Below are 6,833 nucleotides of genomic sequence, written 5' to 3'. Positions count from 1 at the left end.
GGCTAGTTTCTGCAAGGTCTGCAAAGTGTAACTTTATGGATATTATAACGGCATATTTTAGTGGTAACATGTGCATGCTACGTCATCCACATGTCATGGTCTTTGTCCCCGTACCTTTTTCTGCGAAATCGGAGGTATACGAAAGAATTTCTCTCATCGATTGCCTGGTTTCACTTCCACATGTAAAGTTCATATTTCTATTTAATCCATTAGTACCTATCTTTATGTTGTCGTTTTAATTGGTTTCATGAAAGGTGCCGTTTGGTGTATTGCGGGGTTTTTGTCGGTCACAGAACATGTCAAAACTACCGTATACGTAGTACTAATGACACCGAATCATCCCCCAAAAATTTAGGTGTAATTCCTTATTTAATAGACTCATGACACCCAAAATGCCCAAAAAGTAGAATAAAACATTGCCATAACCACTTAAAGGTCCATTTTCATCCTTTATGCAACGCAGCCGTTTGTTTTCGTTTTGAATTAGCTCTTTTGTTAATGGTGAGCTCTGATTGGTCAGCAACTTGACCACCTGGCCTCAGCACGAGAAAGTCGATCACGGCAGAGATCATTGTGTGTTGTCGAAGATTGTCTTCAAAATATACATTTTGTTTCCTCGTGAAAGGCGATGATTCCATCGATATGTTAGAAACCGATGAAGTAAGATGCTTACGGCTCCGTTGTTAAAGCAGACCAAAACGTGGAACGTTCAGTGCATTCCGAGGTAGGTGACAAAAATTTAGGTCGTCGAACACGTGCACGCTTTCAGCAAAAGGAAAGAGAAGCACGGATGAACACAAATGGACGGCAAGATTGAAAGGGATAGCATTTGGGTCATCTTGAAAAAACTTGGCCCGACGCTTTTCAAGTTTATGGCATATCGCCTTTTCCTTAGAATCTTCTTGTTTGTGGTCTAACGATTAATAAACTGTATCGGTAAAGGGATTCCACATTATCATTTTCGAGTTTTGAACTCGTGATTAACTTAAGATTTCCCCTAAACACCCTAAAATAGCGTGATATAGTCCCTTGCTTAGCAGGCGGTTTGGTGAATTTTAGAAGCTTTAGCCTAGGAGCAGGCATTCCAAGGGAGAGAGGCAGACAGAGAGCCCGCTTGGAAGCTATAGATACTTCTTTCCATCGAGGTTGACTTTCGAGTGAAAATAAGTCAAAAGAGCAAGGGAAGGGGAAGGGGGCGGAGACGAGTTACTATTTTGCGAGACTAATCAGTTAAAACCAGTGACTTAACGTTGTTTTATTTACTGAAGAAATCACAAAAACCTTACTCCGTATCACGTATATTTTCCCGTTACTCATTGCACATTGCTTGCATTCCCACGACTAAAACTACAAATTACTCCTTCAGTTATTGGTTTTCCTTTTCCGCTGGTAAGCGGCAATTGTCCGTGCCCCCAGTCATCTTTTTTATTTTTCTAAATCCCAGGGGAGAACCCCCCCCCCCCCCCCACCACCCCCAAGATAAGCCAGAATCTCTATGAGTGTCTTGGCAATGGGCTCTAGTATTTTCGGTGAAATTCAATTAAAGTCTTATTGTTCTTTTTGAAAGGCTGATTGGTTTGGAAAGTTACTGGCTTAGTAACAAAGTGTACCGACAATTGTAGCCTTCCATTTTATTTATTGTTTTATGGCCAAATTTAGGTTTTGGTGAGCGCAATGGACTATTCAGTAGTCGCGCACCAAAAAGTATTAATTAAAATACCCCCTCTTATTTTTGCGGCTTAGTGCTACCACGCTTGAAGTACTTGTAATAAAAGGATCCTCCCTCCCTGCCCCTGAATCTGTTTTAACATACATACATATATCATTCGTTTTATTTGTTCCCTTTAATTTGCTACTACGATGAAAAAAAAAACACTTCTCGTTTTTCTTCACATTTCGAAAGTACTCGCTTGCGTTAAATGTTCAACAGGTGTAATTTTATGTAGTAATTTCAAGAGGAAGAGTGTTTATTTTAACTCCACGGTCCTCCATTACTTGGTGCGTTTCCGACCGATAAGCTTTCAGCGATCTGGGTTGAGCAGAAATTGACGTCATTTACTGACAAGCTTAAAACTGAAGTGTGTGAATGTGGCTTAATTAGTATGCAGCACGAGACTTTCAGATTGTCAAATTCGTGTTCTGCATACTAATTAAGCCGTATTCGCACACTGCACTTTTAAGCTATGAATATGCTGCGCAAGAACTTTCGCAATGTAAACAAAAACGAAAAGTGGTTTTTGATCGTAGTAACACTTTAATTTTAAATACACTTTGTTTTTTTTTTGTTTTGTTTTCTGTTTCGTGGTTTTTGTTTGTTTTTGTTTTTTTCATTTTAAAGATTGATTTATTTATACTCGTTAATTGTCCTTTTCACTCAAAAAAAAATCACAAACCAACGAATCAGTGCCTGTTCATGATTTCGTCTGGCGCTCCAATTTGCGAGATCCACAAATAAATCTCTTGCGGAGCCAGCCAAAGATACGTCTCACACAGTTTTTCTGAAAGAAAAAAAAGGAAAATTATTTTTTTATAATATATATACATATATATATATATATATATATATATATATCTAACTGGATTTGTCAAAAGGTGCCTGCAGAAATTGTGAAAACAAGCCAATTCTGCTGCCGTCACAGACTTAAAGAAAAGCTACCCTCCCCACCCCTGTGCTTTGGTCAGACAACCAACAATCACCTACCCACACCACAGTGTGGGTTCACTCTAATTGGTGATCAAAAGCAAACTATCATTGAAGCCTAGACTAGTCCAGGAAAAATTGCCAATGAAGACATGCTACAGTGTAAAGTCTGACTTAACAAGGCCACAAACTCTAACTGCAGTTAAAGTCTCAAAGCAGCAACCCCCCCAGCCCTGTGCTTTTGACACACAACTCACAGTTAGAACTGTCCCTGGGCTGCTTGGCAAAGCAGGCCTTGACGGCAAGCCCCCTCAATTTTGAGAGGCCACAATGGCTTGAACACGGGCTGCGCCCGTGCTCACGCGAAAACTCCAGTAGCTACCTTTTAGCAAATTCGCTCAGATATATAAATATAGAGAGAGTGTAGGAGAGAAACCCTGACAATGTACACCCCAAATAATCATATTTTTAACTGAATAAATGTGTGAAAGAAAATTTGCCCTGAGCGGGATTTGAACCCACGTCCCCCCATTTAATACTAGTCGGGTGTGATCACCACTACACCACCAGGACAACCATGCTGGCAACACAGCCATCGACGATGTGATTTACGTGGTTTAAGGCGTGGGCCTCCCGGGAAATTTTCTTTCGAGGTGACAAAGTAGGGGAGCCTATAACTTCACTTGAAACCCAACCAAGGATCAACTTAATGATGCACGACCGTAGTCAACTTAGCGGATGACAAGGAAGGATCCTAGAAGGATACAGGCTAATTTTTAATTTTTAGAGAGAGTGTAGGAGAGAAACCCTGACAATGTACACCCCAAATAATCATATTTTTAACTGAATAAATGTGTGAAAGAAAATTTTCCCTGAGCGGGATTTGAACCCACGTCCCCCCATTACTAGTCGGGTGTGATCACCACTACACCACCAGGACAACCATGCTGGCAACACAGCCATCGACGATGTGATTTACGTGGTTTAAGGCGTGGGCCTCCCCATATTTATATATATATAAATATATATATATATAAATTTATAAATATTTATATATATATATATATATATATATATATATATAGAAAGACGGTTATGAGTGCTTCCTGAGCCAACGAAGATGCCAACCAAAAGGATCACAAGGATTCACAGTCCTGATTCGGTAGATGATAAAAAACTGGTTAAAAAAGAAGCCGAAAATGGACAACTTTTGGTTTAAAAACTATAAAAAAAAAATTTAAAATTCTTTAAAACGTTTCGGTCTCTCGACCTTCTTCAGTTACAAAAGAGTCGGTAGAAAAATCTACAACTTAAATAGGGTTTTACAACAATGAATAAAAACCGGTTACATAAGAAATTCAAAGAAAACAATAGGAATCCCCGAAGGGGGCCCCTGAACAATGAAATAACCACAATTAACACTTATAACTATCTAGAGCATACTATCTAGAGCATATATATATATATATATATATATATATATATATGTAATAATGAAATAACTTCTTGAGGCATATGTGTTTCTAATCGGTTTTATACTTCAAACGTTTCGCCGTTTAGAGCTTCGTCAGTGAATGAAGATTATGAGTACAAGATTGCTTTATGTAAAAAAAAAAAAAACTTAGTACGTTTGCAATCTCGTAGAAAACCAATGTTGCTTTTGATGCGAATAAACTTTTTCGCTGTACGATAATATGATGAGAAGAAGAAAGCTCTAAACGGCGAAACGTTTGAAGTATAAAACCGATTAGAAACACATATGCCTCAAGAAGTTATTTCATTATTACATTATCTACCGAGGCATGGCTACACCTTTCTTCTTCTCATATATATATATATATATATATATATATATATATAGAGTTAGTTTACTCTGAGCGTGAGCTCCATGTATTAGATCTTACATTATACCTTATCGATGGATTTATTAGGACAGACGTCTATTCTAAACCCACAGACAGTCATTTATATCTTCCACCTTTTAGCTGCCATCCCAAGCATGTTTTCAAGGCCATTCCTTTCGGAGTAGCCACAAGATTGAAAAGAAATTGCTCTGATGAAACCTTTCTTGTCAAGAGAACAGCTGAGTACAAAGGGTACCTTCTCAATCAAGGTTATCCTTCTAAATTAGTTAATGTTCAATTCTCCAAAGCCTCCGCCATTTCTAGAAATGATCTACTTAGAACTCGTGGAAAAGAAGCGAAGAAACTATTTCCGTTTGTTGTTACATTCAATCCAAATTTACCCGATGTTGGTAACATAATTAGAAAGCACTTGTTTATTCTACAATCCAACCCCAAATTAAAAGAACTCTTCCCTCGAGGCTCTGTCATACCAGCCTTCCGTCGGTCAAAAAATCTTAAAGAATTGTTGGCACCATCTCGCTTGAAAACCGCCGCAGAGGGACGAACGGATCACCACAACAATGGTTGTTTTAAATGCAATAGAAATAGATGCGATCTTTGTAAGAATTTCTTTGTGGAATCTAAATCTTTCCTTAGCTTTAAGACGGAAAAAAAATACACCATTCATTCCAGTCTTTCCTGCGATTCTAAAAACGTTATTTATTTAGCCTCTTGCAAGAAATGTCACCTGCAATATGTGGGATCTACCACCACTGATTTTAGAATTAGGTTCCGTAATCACAAGTCTGCTATGCTTACCAACAAAACAACTTGCGAAGTAGCAGTGCATTTTAACAAAATCCCACATACCCTAGATGATTTTTCATTTCAATGCATTGATCAGGTGCAGGCTTCATGCAACTATGAAGAAATCGATAGGCTTTTAATTACAAAAGAGGCTTATTGGAGTGCTCAGCTGTTCTCTCTAGCACCCCACGGCTTAAATAAAAGGAAGGAATTTCATTCAAAAAACAGAATTTGTTACAATTAGTTTCCTTTCCCATAGTGTACATTCCTACATGATTAACCGTTCTAAGGCCCTTTTCTTGGATTTCGTCAGGCCCTTAGGTTTTAGCTGAACTCAAAGGCCCTGGCCGGGAAGCTCATTATGATTTATATTGTTTAAAGGCCCCTCTAGGGGTTTCGTTAATTTTTTTGCTTCGCTAATTTAGCTTTTTTGTCATGTACAAATTAAAACCACTTTTTGTTCTTCTTTTTTGCAATCTTATATTTTTTTTTGACAGCTGTCACTTGGTATTGTGTAATTGTTAGCGCCTAAATCTTATTTAAGTTTCGTTTTTATTCAAAAGTTGTCATAACTGAGGAAGGTCTTTGACCGAAACGTTTTAGTAAATTTTTAATTTTTTAACTTTTTAACGTCAGAAGTTGTCCGTCCTCGCTTCCTTTTTACTCACTATATATATATATATATATATATATATATATATATATATATATATATATATATATTATATTTATACAAATATAAGAAGGAAAGTATTACTAGTTACTCGAGTTTCACGCTCAAGGCGATCATCAGACTGGGTGTTGTCTACGAGAAGATATCATTTATAAGTGTTCAAATTGGTTGCCATGAAGAACTTGTTTTCGTGGCGGCATTTCGCTACCAGCTCAGATTTCTTGTTTAACAGAAAGGCGTATTTGCGCAAAAGTTTTTCAGATAGACGCAGGTTGCAGCGAGAAGGATTGCATTTGTATGCTTTTGCCCTTTCTTTCAATGACCGAAAACACTCACATGACACCGTACTTTCCAAGCACATCTGGGACTTAAAGGACAAAAACATCGACTACACAATCAACTGGCGCATCATAAACTTAAATAAATTTCCGTTTCTTTTCCTTTTCCTGTCCATCTTATAGAAAAGGTCATCAATTGCTACATTTATAGAGCTCAAACCTGTCCACCAGACCCCAGTTGTTCGAAGGGTGGATGATGCTATCCATTGGATAAATCACTATCCTTTACACTGGTTTTGCTAGTGTTCATCCGCTGGATAGTGATTTATCTGGTGAATAGCGTTATCCACCTTTTGAACAACAGAAGCCAGGTACTGCTCAACCTATGCCGACTGCGGCTGTTTTGTTATTGACAACGTCCTTAATTTGTCCCGTCTGTGAGCAAGCTATCGATTACTAAAGTTTATTTCGTAGCGAAGCAAACGATATTTAAAGTCAGCGGTTCCTTTTTCCTTGTCACTATTTTCCCAGGCTTCCGCAAAACGTACCGCTTATCGACAACTAAACTATGCTATTTATACCTATAATCT

Source organism: Montipora foliosa, chromosome 7, assembly GCF_036669935.1.
Source record: "Montipora foliosa isolate CH-2021 chromosome 7, ASM3666993v2, whole genome shotgun sequence".
Classification (NCBI taxonomy): Eukaryota; Metazoa; Cnidaria; class Anthozoa; order Scleractinia; family Acroporidae; genus Montipora; species Montipora foliosa.
This window is presented reverse-complemented; position numbering follows the sequence as displayed.